Source organism: Odocoileus virginianus, chromosome 9 (assembly GCF_023699985.2).
Source record: "Odocoileus virginianus isolate 20LAN1187 ecotype Illinois chromosome 9, Ovbor_1.2, whole genome shotgun sequence".
Classification (NCBI taxonomy): Eukaryota; Metazoa; Chordata; class Mammalia; order Artiodactyla; family Cervidae; genus Odocoileus; species Odocoileus virginianus.
In genome coordinates, this window is record NC_069682.1 from 68,070,224 (window position 1) to 68,086,899 (window position 16,676).

The following is a 16,676-nucleotide window of genomic DNA, read 5'->3' on the forward strand; positions in this document are numbered from 1 at the left end:
AAAGACGCTTACTCCTTGAAAGGAAAGTTATGACCAACCTAAACAGCATATTAAAAAGCAGAGACATTACTTTGCCAACAAAGGTCTGTCTAGTCAAGGCTATGGTTTTTCCAGTGGTCATGTATGGATGTGAGAGTTGGACTATAAAGAAAGCTGAGAACCAAAGAATTGATGCTTTTCAATTGTGGTGTTGGAGAAGACTCTTGAGAGTCCCATGGGCTGCAAGGAGATCCAACCAGTCCATCCTAAAGGAGATCAGCCCTGGGTGTTCATTGGAACACTTCAACTGATGTTGAAGCTGAAACTCCAATACTTTGGCCACCTGATGCAAAGAGCTGACTAATTTGAAAAGACCCTGATCCTGGGAAAGATGGAGGGCAGGAGGAGAAGGGGACGAGAGAGGATGAGATGGTTGGATGGCATCACTGACTCAATGGACATGGGTTTGGGTGAACTCTGGGAGTTGGTGATGGACAGGGAGGCCTGGCTTGCTGTGGTTCATGGGGTCACAAAGAGTTGGACACGATTGAGCGACTGAATGGAACTGAACTGATGCAGCATGTGGGATATTAGTTCCCCGACCAGGGATCAAATGTGTGCCCCCTCCAGTGGAAGTGTACAGTTCTAACCATTGGACCGCTAGGGAATTCCCTGGAAGGAAAGTTTTAAGAGTTGAGCAGCTTGCACATTCACAAGCCCCTTCCTGACTGCATATTCCCACCAACATCCCTTCAGAGGTGTTTTTATCTGCGGAGAGCTTTCTGCAGACGCCCAAGGCAATTCTGTGTAGAGATATGGAAACTAGAGCCCGCAGACAGCAAATAACATGCCCAGGGTCACAAAGCTGGAAACTTGAATCTCTCACATCTGAACTCCAGAAGCAGACCTCAAGACAGAAAATTCGCACTGAGAAATCGAGGAGGGTTTTAGAGTCAATTGGATGTGACGCTGAATTCCTGTTCTGCCAGTACTAGCTGTATCACCTCGGGCCAGCCTCTTAACCTCCCTGAGCATCAGTTTTCTCATCTGTAAAATGGGGCTGCTGAGCCCCATTACACAGTGTTGCCATAGCGATTGCTGTGCTTAGTCGTGTCTGATTCTTTGCAACCCCGTGGACTGTAGCTCTTGAGGAGTCCGCAGGCTCCTCTGTCCATGGAATTTTCCAGGCAAGAATACTCTTGTGGATTGCAATTTCCTACTTGTGGGGATCTTCCTGACCCGAGGATCGAACCTAGGTCTCTTGCGTCTCCTGTATTGGCAGGCAGATTCTTTGCCTCTGGGCCACCTGGGAAGGCTCATAGCGATTGCTGCTACCCGGGTAAGCTGTTGTTTCTGGATCAGCAGTGCCTGCGGGGCTCCACGTGAAGTGCCTTTCAGACGCATTGCCACATGACCAATGCGAGGCCCAGGGAAAGCTCACAGCGGCACACAGCGCCGTGAGGGCCCTGGGAGTGTACACTTCATAACGGGAGGGGCTTTGGCTCTTTTGCTCATTGTGTTACTTGAAGGCCTGATGCATAACAGGTGCTCAAAAAAACCTGTTGGTAAATAACTAATTCAGCCAGTATTGATGACAAAAGGGCTCCATGACTTACCAGGTTTGTGACTTTCAGCAAGTCTCTTAACACCTCTGAACTTCAATTTTCTCCTAGGTCTAACGGGTACCATAACACAGGCAACATTCATCAGGTGCTAACTCTGTACTGGGCCCTATTCTAAGAGACTTATATGTAATATATCCTTTAAACCTTACAACACCGTCTGAGGTACTATTACTAACCCATATTAAAGTCAAACCAGCTGAGACTAAGTCCCTTGGTTAAGGTCTTACAAGTAGTAAGAGGTGGAGCTAGGATTCAAATCCCTCAGGACTGTGATGCCAGAGTACACCGCTTAACACTATCTAGGCTGCATTTCTGAGAGTAACCCTTCCTTCTCCTCAACCATACAAAGAATAAATGTATCAAGATACATTCATGGAATGGAATACTACATAGCAATGAAAAAGAGTAAGTTATAAATAACCAAAACAATGGGGGTGAGTCTCACAATTATGTTAAAGGCAACCAGGTACAAAAGAGTACTAGAGTTGTCAGAAAAAAATATAGGATATTTGGTTAAATTTGAATTTCAGATAAACAACGAATTTTTTTAGTATAAAAATATTCCAGCTGAGCTATTTAAAATCCTAAAAGATGCTGCTGCTAAAGTGCTATACTCTATGTGCCAGCAAATTGGGAAAACTCAGCAGTGGCCACAAGACTGGAAAAGGTCAATTTTCATTCCAATCCCAAAGAAAAGCAATGCCAAAGGATGTTCAAAGTACTGTACAACTGCGCTTATTTCACATGCGAGCAACGTAATGCTCAAAATCCTCAACCGAGACTTCAACAGTATGTGAACCGAGAACTTCCAGATGTACAAGCTGGATTTAGAAAAGAGGAACCAGAGATCGAATTGCCAACAAGTGCTGGATCATAGAGAAAGCAAGGGAATTACAGAAAAACATCTACTTCTGCTTCATTGACTATGCTAAAACCTTTGACTGTGTGGATGACAACAAACTGTGGAAAATTCTGAAAGAGATGGGAATACCAGACCACCTGACCTGTCTCCTGAAAAACCTGCATGCAGGTCAAGAAGCAACAGTTAAAATTGGACATGGAACAACAGACTGGTTCAAAATTGGGAAAGGAGTACATCAGAGTTGTATATTGTCACCTTTCTTATTTAACTTACATGCAGGGTGTATTAAGTGAAGTGCTGGGCTGGATGAATCACAGGCTGGAATCAAGATTGCCAGGATAAATATCAACAACCTCAGATATGCAGATGATATCACTCTAATGGCAGAAAGTGAAGAGGAACTAAAGAGCCTCTTGGTGAGGTTCGTGAAAGAGGAGAGTGAAAAAGCTGGCTTACAAATCAACATTCAAAAAACTAAGATCATGGCATCTGGTCCCATCACTTCATGGAAAATAGATGGGGGAAAAGTGGAAACAGTGGCAGATTTTATTTTCTTGGGGACCAAAATCACTTTGGATAGTGACTGCAGCCAAGAAATTAAAAGATGCTGCTCCTTGGAAGAAAAGCTATGACCAACCTAGACAGCATATTGAAAAGCAGAGACATCACTTTGCCAACAAGGTCGGTATAATCAAAGCTATGGTTTGTTCAGTAGTCATGTATGGATGTGAGAGTTGGGCCATAAAGAAGATTGAGTCCTGAAGAACTGATTCTTTCAAATTCTGTTTCTGGAGAAGACTCTTAAGAGTCCCTTGGTCTGCAAGGAGATCCAACCAGTCGATCCTAAAGAAGATCAATCCTGAGTATTCACTGGAAAGACTGATGCTGAAGTTGAAGCTTTAATATTTGGCTACCTGATGAGAAGAGCCGACTCATTTTAAAAGATCCTGATGCTGAGAAAGATTCAGGACAGGAGGAGAAGGGGGCGACAGAGTATGGGATAGTTGGATGGCATCACTGCCTCAATAGACATGAATGTGAGCAAACTCTGGGAGATAGTGAAGGACAGGGAACCCTAGTGTGCTGCAGTCTATGGGATTGCAAAGAACCAGACACGGCTTAACAACTGAACAACAGTGTCCCATAGGAAATTCAAATTTAATTGGCATCCTGGCTTTTTATGTGATAGACCTGGCAACTCTAAACATTATATATGTATAATTTGATTTATATGAAGTTCAAAAACACGCAAAATGAATAAATGGTGATAGTAGTCAGGATAGTGGTTGCCTTGGGTGGGGGGTGAGTGGAAAGGTTGTTGTAACAGTTTCACACCTTGATCTGGGTGCGGGTATCTGTGTGTGTACACTTAGAACAACTCACCAGGCTGTACACTCAGGGCTTGTACATTTTACATGGTATGTGAATTGTGACTCCATTAAAACATTTTTAAAATTCTAAAGAGCAATACACCCTATCTTTAAAATCTTTGGTAATAGCATCAAACTAATGAGGTGCTTGGAAGGACAAAATGAGATAAAGTTTGTGAGTCGGGTAGCACATTCTAGGAGCTCATAGCAAGACCTCAGTAAATAGAAGCCACTGTTAATTTGAAGATTGGCATTATTATCATCCTCTTCTCTAATGCAGATTTTCTCTAATGCAGGTTGACTGGAGCGCCCCCAAGTGTCTACATTTTCTCATAGCACCTCAGTTACTGCAAAGAACATCCTTTATACAAGCTTGGAGTCTTAATTCCAAAAGGCAATGCTTTGCTTTGCTTTGCTTTTGCTCCAGGATCACATAAGAAAATACCAGAATCCACATGAGACCAATGGGTCTCAAGTCCAGCTCCAGTCCTTTTCACAATAGCCCCCTGAAGTGCGTCAGAAGGAAGGCAGAAGGGGATGCCCGGGTTTGCCTCTCTGACTCACTGTCAAGGCACAGTGACAAACAGCATCCTGTTTTACAGGAACTCGCATGGTAAACCAGTCTATCCTAAAGGAAATCAACCCTGAATATTCGTTGGAAGGACTGATGCTGAAGCTGAAGCTCCATAACTTTGGCCACCTGATGGGAAGAGCCGACTCACTGGAAGAGACTCTGATGCTGGGAAAGATTGAAGGCAGGAGGAGAACGGGGGTGACAGAAGATGAGATGGTTGGATGGCATCACCGACTCAATGGACATGAATTTGAGCAAGCTCTGAGAGACAGTGAAGGACAAGGAAGCCTGGTGTGCTGCAGTCCATAGGGTCGCAAAGAATCAGAAATGATTGAGTAACTAAACAACAACATATGGTAATATTTGAAAGTAGCATTGGAAGGGCTTTCACGTTAATAATAATCACAACTTTCAGTGAGCTCATCACCTGTGCAGGCACCACGCTGAGAGATATACATCCATTTCCCCCCTTAATCTTAAAATGAACTGTGAGGCGCATATTGTTTTCTAGCCTGCTTTTTCCCTCTCAAGAGTACACCTTGGGCATCTTTCCATGTCAATAAATATGGCTGGGGCGGTATGTACTTGATTCAAAGGCTGAGAAACTTAAACAGTCAGCAGCCACTGCCCAGGTGAAGATCAATAATAGTTAACATTTATTGAGTGCTTTATTACACACTGGGCCCTATCCTAATTGTTTAACACGAACTATCTCTCATTTGATCCTTGAGGCAATCTTGAGGCTGTTGTTCAGTCGCTCGGTTGTGTCTGACTCTTTGTGACCCCAAGGACTGCAGGCACAAGACTCCAGGTAGCTTCTATTATTATTCAGATGAGGAAGCTGAAGGTCAAAGAGGAAAACAAACTCCAAAGTCAGACAGCTGGTGTAAATGGCCAAGCTGCGGTTCAAACCCAGGTCCGTCTGATTCTGGCGCTGGGCTCTCGACCAGGAGGACAATAGTGGGGAGGACCCAAGGGAAGATTCCCAGGTGGAGAAAAGGAGCCACTGACAAATCCTAAAGGCAGGGAGGAGGGCAGAATGGGCCAAGTCCACCGGGGATACAGTTTCCAAAAGCCACAGTTCTTAGAGCGAATAACAAGGCTTTCTGGAGGTGGTACCATCTGGACTGATTCTATGAATCCAGCCCAGAAAGGAGGCCTTTTAACAACTTCTCAGCTCTTGAGTGATTTCATCCCAGACATACAGGGGTTCAAGTCCTAACTGTGCCACTCTCAGTTTAAAATGAAACAAACAGCATTACTGAAGTATGACTGATAGACAATACATGATACCTATTTAAATCATGTAATTTGATGAGTATTGATATATGTATGTACCCACGAACTCATCACCACAATCAAGATGATGAACATTTCCATCCCACCAGAAGTTTCCTCAGGCCTCCTTATAAGCTGGCTTCTCATCACATTGCCATTCTCAGGCAACCATGGTCACCATAGATGACTTTCTTTCACTGTGGATTGCTTTAAATTCTCTGGAATTTTACAGAAATGACATCATACAATTTGTACTTTTCTGTCTGACTTCTTTCATTCTATTTTGAGATTCATCCATATTGCTTACATATCAATAGCTTCTTTTTATTGCTAATGTATGTTAGCAATAAATATATATTATATATAATAAAATAAAATAGAATATATAATATACTATATAATAATATATATTAATATAATATATAAATACATAATATATAAATATTAGCAATAAAAAGAAGCTATTGATATGTATGTGCTTCACAGGTAGCTCAGAGGGTAAATAATCTGTCTGCAATATAGGAGATGCATAGGTTTGTTCCTTGGGTCGGGAAGATTCCCTGGAGGAGGGCATGGCGATCCATGCCAGTATTCTTGCCTAGAGAATTCCAGGGACAGGGGAACCTGGCGGGCTACTGTCCATAGAGTCACAAAGAGTCAGACACGACTGAAGCGATTTAGCATGCATGCACTCATACGTATCTACTCTGTGATATGTATATACATACATATATATATAGTAATACATATATCTCAGTTTGTTTATCCTATCCTCCTGTGGATGAGCGTTTTTTTCCCCAGTTTTTTCTGCTATTATAAATAAAGCTGTTAAGAACATTCATGTACACATTTTTTATTACCCAAATGCTTTCATTACTCTTGGGTAAATAAACCTAGGAGTATGTTTGCTGTGCATGCTAAGTCACTTCAGTCATGTCTGATTCTTTGTGATCCCATGGACTGTAGCCCGCCAAGCTCCTCTGTCCATGGGATTCTCCAGGTAGAAATACTGGATTGGGTTGCCTTTTCCTTCTTCAGGTGATCTTCCTGACCCAGGGATCGAACCCATGTCTCCTGTGTCTCCTGCATTGCAAGTTGGATTCTTTACGCACTGAGCCATCAATTGCTGGTTCATATATTAATAAGTGTATGTTTAACTTTTTAAAAAATGTATTTATTTGATTGTTCCAGGTCTTAGTTGTGGCACACAGGATCTTTTTTAGTTGTGGATGCAAACACAGTTGCAGCATGTGAATTTCTTGGTTACGGCATGAAGGACCTAGTTCCCTGACCAGGAATTGAACCTGGGCCCCCTGCCTTGGCAGCTTGGAGCCTGAGCCACTGGACCACCAGGGAAGTCCCATATTTAACTTTTTAAGAAACTTCTGAAAACTATTTTCCAAAGTAATTGTACCATCTTGCATTTCTGACAGCAGTGTATGAAAGTTACAGGTGCTAGAGTCAGTCTTTTCAATTTTAGCCATTCTAGATGTACTAGTTTTTTATTTTTTAACCTATGGACCCCACAGACAGTTTCTCAGACTTCTGAACCTCCCTTTTCTCACGTATAAAATGGAGGTAATCATGGAGACGAGGGTTTGATCCCTGGGTCGGGAAGATCCCTTAGAGAAAGAAATGGCAACCCACTCCAGTATTCTTGCCTGAAAACCCCCATGGACAGAAGGAGCCTGGGGAACTATAGTCCATAGGGTCACAAAAGAATCAGATATGACTGAGCACAGCAGATCAGTAAGTTGGAAAGGTAATGAAGACATAGCGAAATGGCACAAACAGAGATAAGCACACAGTAAATGCTTCGTAAAAGGTGGCTATTTAGGACATGGAAGCAACCTAGATGCCCATCAGCAGACGAATGGATAAGGAAGCTATGGTACATATACACCATGGACTATTTATTACTCAGCCATGAAAAAGAATTCATTTGAATCAGTTCTAATGAGATGGATGAAACTGGAGCCCATCATACAGAGTGAAGTAAGCCAGAAAGATAAAGACCAATACAGTATACTAATGCATATATATGGAATTTAGAAAGATGGTAACGATAACCCTATATGCAAAACAGAAAAAGAGACACAGATGTACAGAACAGACTTTGGGACTCTGTGGGAGAAGGCGAGGGTGGGATGTTTTGAGAGAACAGCATCGAAACATGTATATTATCTAGGGTGAAACAGATCACCAGCCCAGGCTGGATGCATGAGACAAGTGCTCGGGCCTGGTGCACTGGGAAGATCCAGAGGAATCGGGTGGAGAGGGAGGTGGGAGGGGGGATCAGGATGGTGAATACATGTAACTCCATGGCTGATTCATGTCAATGTATGGCAAAAACCACTACAATATTGTAAGTAATTAGCCTCCAACTAATAAAAATAAATGAAAAAAAAAAGTGGCTATTTTATTACAAGTGAACCCCAGCCACTCTATGGCCTGGTGACTTATCCCAGGACACAGAATCCTCAACTAGATGGTAACAACTGCCCCCTTTGCACTGAGTCAGTGCCATTAGCCTGGAAGAATAATGATAGTGGCATTGATGATGCCAGGCACCATTCTTGGTGTCTGTGTGTGTTTGATCCTTATAAAGCCCTCTGAGGTGGGTGATTGTCTTCTTCCATTTTACAGATGAGAAAACTAAGTTGTAGTAGCCAGATACTGGTCAAGGTCGCCCAGCAGTTCATATGATTGTGCCGGGTTTTGAACCTAGGTCAGTCTGATTGGGGGTCCACACGTCTTGTAACGAAGGACCTGGCTCAGGACTAGCAAGGTGGCCCCATCGCAAAAGCGTGTCTCAGATTTTTCTGGCGGTCTAGCAGTTAAGCTTCTGTGCTTCCACTGCAGGGGACAAAGGTTCCATCCCTAGTTCGGAAACTAAGATCCCACATGCCGTGTGGCACAGCCAAAACATGAAAAAATAAAATAAAAAGATAAAATTTTTAAAAGAAGGAATAATAAAAGTAATAACTGATAACAATACATGCACACATGCTAAGTCACTTCAGTTGTGTCCAACCCTTTGTGATCCTATGGACTGTAGCCCGCCAGGCTCCTCTGTCCATGGGATTCTCCAGGCTAGAATACTGGAGTGGGTTGCCATTTCCTTCTCCAGGGGATCTTCCCAACCCAGGGATTGAACCCAGGTCTCCTGCACTGCAGGCGGATTCTTTGCCGCTGAGCCACCAGGTAAGCCCAATTGGTAATAAAAGGTATCTTATAAAACACTACAATGAGCTGGGCTGGGCAGGCTCTTCAGCTGGTGCTGGTGGGGAGGGGGTGTGATGTCTCACGCCCCTCCGGTCTCCTCACCATTCCAGGCCCTGCCTGGGAAGTGCTTCAGCCTGGCTGCCCGCGCCTCCATGCAGTCATGCTGACTCAGGTTAGAAAGTCAATGGGTGACCAGAAAAACACAACTGGGCTCTCACCACTTCTGAGAAATCCACACAACCAGCCCATGCCATGTCTTCATCTCAAGTCAGAGAGCTGACCAGCTCTATGTTGGGTCCTGATTCTAAGGCTCTTAGGAGCAAAAGTTTGGCACGCAGAGAAACAAATCTCTGGCTCACCGGAGCCATGGATCACAAGCTCTGTATGACCCCCTCATGGGGTCAGGTATTCCTGGCACCTGCCAAGCCCCTGACTTCTCCCAGCCTTGGTCTGGACACTCGTCCAGCCAAGTCAGGCTCTGGACGGCTGGTTGAGCAACCCATGACCTTACATTGGGTCAGATCTATCAGGTGAGCATCTGGTTAAGAGCAGGGAACATTTCGTTCTTCAGAATCACAGGGCCAAAGAGTATGAACCCACCCCATCCACAATTCAAATCCCTGACATTTCCTTCAGGTAAGTTCCTTCACGGCTCTGAGTTCCCATCTGCGAAGTGCAGGTTAACAAGCTTCTCCACCTCCCAGGACTGTTGTGAGATTCAGGTAATGAGTGTCAAGGGATGGCACAGACATTGGCAGACACTCAATAAGGGGGAATTATTATCACAAATGGGGGTACTGAACACCAAACAGAAAACAGTAAGTTGTACATACAGTGGACGAGAGCCACGGGGGAGCCAGGCTGCCTGGGTTCAAAATCAGGCTGCTCCATCACGTTCTGTGTGGCCACGAAAACCTTTCTGAGTCTCAGTTTTCTTCTCTGTAAAATGGGAATAATAATAATAGGGTTATGAGGATTTAGTTAGATTCAATATGCTGGGAGCGGTGCCTGGCACATAATAATCACTTAGTAAGCCTTAACTCTCCTTGATTAGTCACACAAGTTAAACGTGACACTGAAATCACACCAGTAAGAGTGTCTGACAGGATTAACAGAGATGGGAACTCATATTTTGTGAGCACCTTCTATGCACCTGGTGCTCCCAGAAGCCATATATTCAGAGATGTGTATTTGTACATACATCATTAACACGCAGTGAGGTGGGTGCTTCTACTTTCATTTTCCCAAAACTTTCTATTGTAAAAACAAACTACAGATGAAGAAAATCATGCAAATTAATTTTGTATCTTAGTGAATTATCACAAGGAAAATGCCCTTGAAAGCACCACCCAGGTCACAAAACAGAACTCTGCAGCCGCCCCAGAGGCCCCTCTGTCTACCCCATCCTAATCATAGCCCCTCCCCCACCAAGTAGCCACTTACCTGACTCTAATAGTAATTATATCCTTGCATTTCTTAATGGTTTAAACATCCAAGTGTGTGTCCCTAGACAGTATACTTTTGCCCATTTAAAAAAAAATTTTGATATGTCTTGTAAGCCTCTTATAATTCAGAGTTTTCCTTTATATCTCTTTCTTTCCCTTGCAGTTTATCTGTTGAAGAATTGAGGCTGCTTGACCTGGAGAGTTTCTCAAAGTCTGGATTTTGTCAATTGCATCCTCACAGTACAGCTCAACATGGCCCTTTGATCTCTTCATTTCCTGCAAATTAGCCGCTGGATCAGACCCAGGCTCCATCCCATTGGCATGATTATAAGTGGTTCTGTGTTCTTTTAACAAGAAGCATGCACCTGGCTGGAGCTTTGCTCTTTTCTTGATGTTAGCTGCTATTGTGAAAAATGGCTAAACATATTAATATATTACAGGTTGCAAAATGGCAATATTGTGTATCATTTAGTTTTCATGTATTAGAAGTAATAATTTCACAAGAAGATGCTTTTCTTAACCTATTAATAGGTTACTTGATGGTAGAATTCATATTGGAAAGGCAATATACTTTTTCAGTGCCATCCTCAGAAGATAAGCAATTAGTGTTTTTGCCAAATATTATGAACTCAGGGACTGAAGCATATTTGATGTTTCAATCAATGGCAAGTATTGTCTTTGTTGCAGCTGAAATTGTCCCATCTTCAGGTTGGTTTCCAAGTCCTTTGGATGTGACCCTAGGGCCTTTGATAGCTTCCTTATCATCTGATACGACAAGACATTCCAGGCTTATCTTGCATATTTCCTGCTGCTTATCTGGAATCAGCAGTTTCTCTAGGAGGTCCTTATATTTTTTTAAATAGAAAATAGGATTTCAAGACTAGAATCTGAGTGGTAGGTACCGCTAGATTAGTCATTGTTTCTGTGCCATTTTAGTGGCTAGAACTAAATATTTGATATATACAAATATTTATATACATATGGATACGTGTACATACGTATGTATATTTTATGTATGTATACTGTTGTTGTTTGTTTAGTCACTAAGTCGTGTCCAACTCTTTTTGAAACCCCATGGCTACAGCCCACCAGGCTCCTCTGTCCATGGGACTTTCCAGGCAAGAATACTGGAGTGGGTTGCCATTCTTTCTCCAGGGGATCTTCCCAACCCAGGGATAAAAACCCATGTCTCCTGCCTTGGCAAACAGACTCTTTACCAGTCACCTGGGAAGCCCCTCTGTATGTATATACACACACATATAAATATGCTTTATGCATATTGTTAATAAAAACTATGGCCTGTTCTCTGAGGTTTTCTGGCTCCATTTCCCATCCCTACCTTCATCTAGTTCTTCTGCTCTTTTTTTATTTCCTTCCCAATAGTTTCTCTCCAGCACACGACCTGTCCTGGAAGACCTGGTGGCTATTTCAAGAATTCAGAGAAGGGACTTTGCTGGTGGCCCAGGGGCTAAGACTCCACACTCCCAATGCAGGGGACCTGGGTTGGCTCCCTGGTTCAGGGAACTAGATTCTACAAGCTGTGACTAAGTGTTCATATGCCACAACTAAAGATCCTACGTGCTGCAGCAAAGATCAAAGATCTTGCGTGCTGCAACTGAGATCCAGTGCCACCAAATTAATAAATATTTTTAAAAAATCAGAATTTATGTTGAGGGTTTCCCTGGTGGCTCAGTGGTAAAGAATCCACCAGCCAATGCAGGAGACATGGGTTTGAAGATCCCAAAGGGAGATGTGGGTTGCGAAGATCCCCTGGAGAAAGAAATGGAAACATACTTCAGTATTCTGACCTGGGAAATCCCATGGACGGAGGGTCCCTGGCGGGCTACAGTCCATGGGGTCAGAGAGGTCGCAAAGATTAGGACACAACTTAGTGACTAAACAACAACAACAGAATTTAGGTTATTACAAAAAAATGCTGAGGCTGGTTCTAGATCGTCTGAGCTTAGAATCACGTGCCTTGAAAACAGACAGGCTCCTCCAGCATACATTCAAGGTCCAGCTTTTTTCTTCAGAGACTGGAGGAGGCTTAGAGGGCAGGATATTTAGAGTCATTTAAACCGAGACGCAGGGCAAGCTGTCCTCCCTCCAGTGGTCTTTCTGTTCTCGAGTGGGGTGGTCATTACCAATCAACAGATATTGCATGACTCAATGCATCAGAATTCTGCATACGCCATCCACTGAAGTCTCCCAAGAACACCCTACACAAGGGACACCACCTATCATTTCACACACGAAGAAATGGACCTTTTCAAGGAGTAGTAGCTCAAAGTCCATTACTTCTGAAGGTCCAAGGCAGAAACTTAGAAGACAGAAGCTCAATTCCCAACTCAACCACAAACTCATCATTTGTGGCCACAGGCAACTTCTTCTCCTTCTCTAAGCCTGTTTCCCATCTTGTAAAAATAAAGAGGCAGGAGAAGGAGGAGGCAAAAGAGGCAAGAGTGGGACAGGACTGAGCGACTAAGCACCCACACATCTAGACCTGCACATCTCTCCTCCTGCTACCAGTATCTGGGATGGCAACCTGGACTCGCTACCACCATGGTGTGGGCTGAGGAGAGGGATTTATCCTAAATGCCTAGTACAACATGGTTTGGACAGGGTCATCCCTTGCCCTTTGTCACAAGAGCTGCTATTTGTTAAAAAAAAAACACTTACTGTTTGCCTAGCATGGGGCAAGGTGTTTCCTCTCATGAACTTATTTAATCAGCATTTTGCCCACGAGGAATCAGAGCCTTTGGAAATTTGATTGACTTGGCCAAAGTCACACAGCTGGGAATAAGGATGCCAGACTGTGATAGGCTGAATATTGGCCCCCGTAAAGATGCACTTGTGCTAGTCTCTGGAACCTGTGAATATCTTACCTAATATGGTAAAAGGAACTTTGCAGATGTGATTAAGGATCTTGAGATGGGAGACATCGCATCTATCAGTTCAGTTGCTCAGTCGTGTCTGACTCTTTGTGACCCCATGGACTGCAGCACATCAGGCTTCCCTGTCCATTGCCAGCTCCCAGAGCTTGCTCAAACTCATGTCTATCGAGTCGGTGATGCCATCCAACCATCTCATCCTCTGTCATCCCCTTCTCCTCCTGCCTTCAATCTTGCCCAGATGTAGTATATGGGGCTTTCCAGGTGGCACTGTGGTCAAGAATCTGCCTGCCAATGCAGGAGCTGCAAGAGATGCAGCTTCAGTCCCTGGAATGGGAAGATTTTCTGGAGTAGGAAAAGGCAACCCACTCCAGTATTCTTATCTGGAAAATTCCATGGGCAGAGGAGCCTGGTGGGCTATAGTACATGGGTTCACATCACAAAGATTCAGACACGATTGAGCTCACACGTGTGTACACACACATGTAAAAATTGGTTAAGTAGGTAGATAACATGTTAAATGTTCTTATCAGAAGAAAAAATTGTTTTAATATTTTTAAAGAGGCAGGCAGAAAGATCAGAGTCAGCCATAGATGTGACACCAGAAGTAAAGGTTGAAGTGATTCGAGGGAGAGACCGTGAGCTCTGGAATGCTAGCAGCCTCTGGAAGCTAAAGAGGCAAGAAGATGCATTCCCATCCCCATCCCCCCAACCCCCTCACCCAACCCCAGGCGAAGTCACCGGAGAGAATACAACCCTGACAACACCTTGACTTTAGACTCTCTGACCTGCAGAACTATAAGGGAATACACTTGTGTTGTTTCAAGCCTTTCAATTGTTGTTTCAATTATTACTAAGTTTGTAATAATTTTTTTAATAGCAAATAGTAAACTAAAACATAGATTTGGGAAAAAAGCAAACAAAAACACAGGACACGCAGCAATTCCCTGGCAGTCCAGTGGTTGGGACGCCATGCTCTTATTGCTGAGTGGTAGGGGAACTAAGGGGCTTCCCCGGTGGCTCAGTGGTAAAGAATCCACCTGTAATGCAGGAGACCCACGGGACACAGGTTTGATCTCCAGATGGAGAAGTGCAAGGCAACCCACTCTAGTATTTTTGCCTGGAGAAGCCAATGGAGGGTTTACCAGAGGTTTGTGGTAGCCTGCAGTCCATAGCATCTCATAGAGTCAGACACGACTGAAGTAGCTGAACATAAACGTGCAGGGAACTAAAAACCCACAAGCCGTGTGGAGTGGCCAAAAAAATAATTTTTTAAATTAAAAAAACCCAAAAAAACACAGGATGCCCAGTGAAATGTGAATTTCTGATGGACAATTTTTAGTATAAGTACACCCCCAAAATTGCATATTTAAAAAAATTCTTGTTTGTATGAAACTCAACTTTAATTGAGCCTTCTATACTTTATCCTAGAAGTGGTAGTCAGAGTAGGAATGAAAACTCCTAACTCCCAAGATCCTTGCGCCCTGCCCCCAGCCCATTTAACATCTAGCAGAAACTTCTGTGTTCTTCTGGCCTACCTATGTCAGTTCCCATCTCTCTGGGATTCCTCTTGCTCCAGGGGTAAGAAAGGGGCTAGGTTGTTTAAAGCCATCTCCTGGATACTGCTTTGGGCTCTTGAGTCCTCCTGGACCACATAATTTCTCTCCAAAAAGTGTTTCACTGCCTTTACCAAGACATTAGTATTACTCTGCTTGAAAGAGGGACCTAGGATATTGTCTCAAAAACTGTACAAAATATATGGGCGGGGAGGTGGAGAGTGCTGAGGGTTTTAATGGACTGGGGTCAGAGGCTAGTAAAGCCTTTTTGAGGTTCAGTTCAGTTCAGTTCAGTCACTCAGTCGTGTCCGACTCTTTGCGACCCCATGAATCGCAGCATGCCAGGCCTCTCTGTCCATCACCAACTCCCGGAGTTTACTCAAACTCATGTCCATCAAGTCGGTGATGCAATTCAGCCATCTCATCCTCTGTTATCCCCTTCTCCTACTGCCCCCAATCCCTCCCAGCATCAGAGTCTTTTCCAATGAGTCAACTCTTCACATGAGGTGGCCGAAGTACTGGAGTTTCAGCTTCAGCATCTGTCCTTCCAATGAACACCCAGGACTGAGCTCCTTTAGGATGGACTGGTTGGATCTCCTTGCAGCCCAAGGGATCTCAAGAGTCTTCTCCAACACCACAGTTCAAAAGTATCAATTCTTTGGTGCTCAGCTTTCTTCACAGTCCAACTCTCACATCCATACATGACCACTAGAAAAACCATAGCCTTGACTAGACGGACCTTTGTTGGCAAAGTAATGTCTCTGCTTTTTAATATGCTATCTAGGTTGGTCATAACTTTCCTTCCAAGGAGTAAGCGTCTTTTAATTTCATGGCTGCAATCACCATCTGCAGTGATTATGGAGCCCAGAAAAATAAAGTCAGCCACTGTTTCCACTGTTTCCCCATCTATTTGCCATGAAGTGATGGGACCAGATGCCATGATCTTAGTTTTAAAATGTTGAGCTTTAAGCCAACTTTTTCACTCTCCTCTTTCACTTTCATCAAGAGGCTTTTTAGTTCCTCTTCACTTTCTGCTATAAGGGCGGTGTCGCCTGCATAGCTGAGGTTATTGATATTTCTCCTGGCAATCTTGATTCCAGCTTGTGCTTCTTCCAGCCCAGTGTTCTCATGATGTACTTACTCTGCATATAAGTTAAATAAGCAGGGTGACAATATACAGCCTTGACATACTCCTTTTCCTATTTGGAACCATTCTGTTGTTCCATGTCCAGTTCTAACTGTTGCTTCCTGACCTGCATATAGGTTTCTCAAGAGGTGGGTCAGGTGGTCTGGTATTCCCATCTCTTTCAGAATTTTCCACAATTTATTGTGATCCACACAGTCAAAGGCTTTAGCATAGTCAATAAAGCAGAAATAGATGTTTTTGAGGTTACCACTTTCTAAAACAGACTTCATGAACACCAAAGCAGGAAGCAAATTACTGAATCAAGATTCCAGAACAAGAATCATGTTACAAATGAGGGAAAGGAGGCCTAAGGAGGAATGGAGACTCGCTCAAAATCACTTGGCTAAAGACAGACAGATGTCGGTCCCTGGACTGTATGTAGTCTTAACCTTTGGAGCAGCCAGTCCTGGCGGCAGCTCTGGAATTCTGAAATGCTAACCCCGAGATTTAGGTTTGAAGCCCTATACTTCATTAGTTGACTCCGTTTCCCTTTCATAAAATAGCAGGATTCCGTTTGAGAATTTAATGAGGTAAGGGATGTAATACACCAGATAACATAGTTAATATGTTCTCGGAAAACAGCAGCTCCTTCTCTTCCTTCTCGAGGCCTCAGCTACCCCACCTATGCCGCGGAAACTGGTGCCTCTCAGCCAGCCTCTCCCCAGGCTCAGGAACCCGTGGTGCG

At 43.7% G+C, this 16,676-nt stretch overlaps 2 long non-coding RNA genes across 2 annotated transcripts in view; one reads left to right on the top strand and one right to left on the bottom strand.

The window, feature by feature from the left end:
- Positions 1–10,667, bottom strand: part of LOC110149118 (uncharacterized) — a 33,981-nt gene extending 23,314 nt beyond the window's left edge. The window contains exons 1-2 of the long non-coding RNA XR_011489642.1: positions 10,357–10,667; positions 9,747–9,852 (exon numbers count right to left, since the gene is read on the bottom strand). This is a non-coding gene — a long non-coding RNA (uncharacterized lncRNA). The remainder of the gene's footprint in view (positions 1–9,746; positions 9,853–10,356) is intronic.
- On the top strand, positions 9,547–10,813 carry LOC139036784 (uncharacterized). The gene is made up of 2 exons (XR_011489643.1): positions 9,547–9,635; positions 10,522–10,813. It is a non-coding gene; the product is annotated as an uncharacterized lncRNA (long non-coding RNA).
- The last annotated feature ends 5,863 nt before the right edge of the window (positions 10,814–16,676 follow it).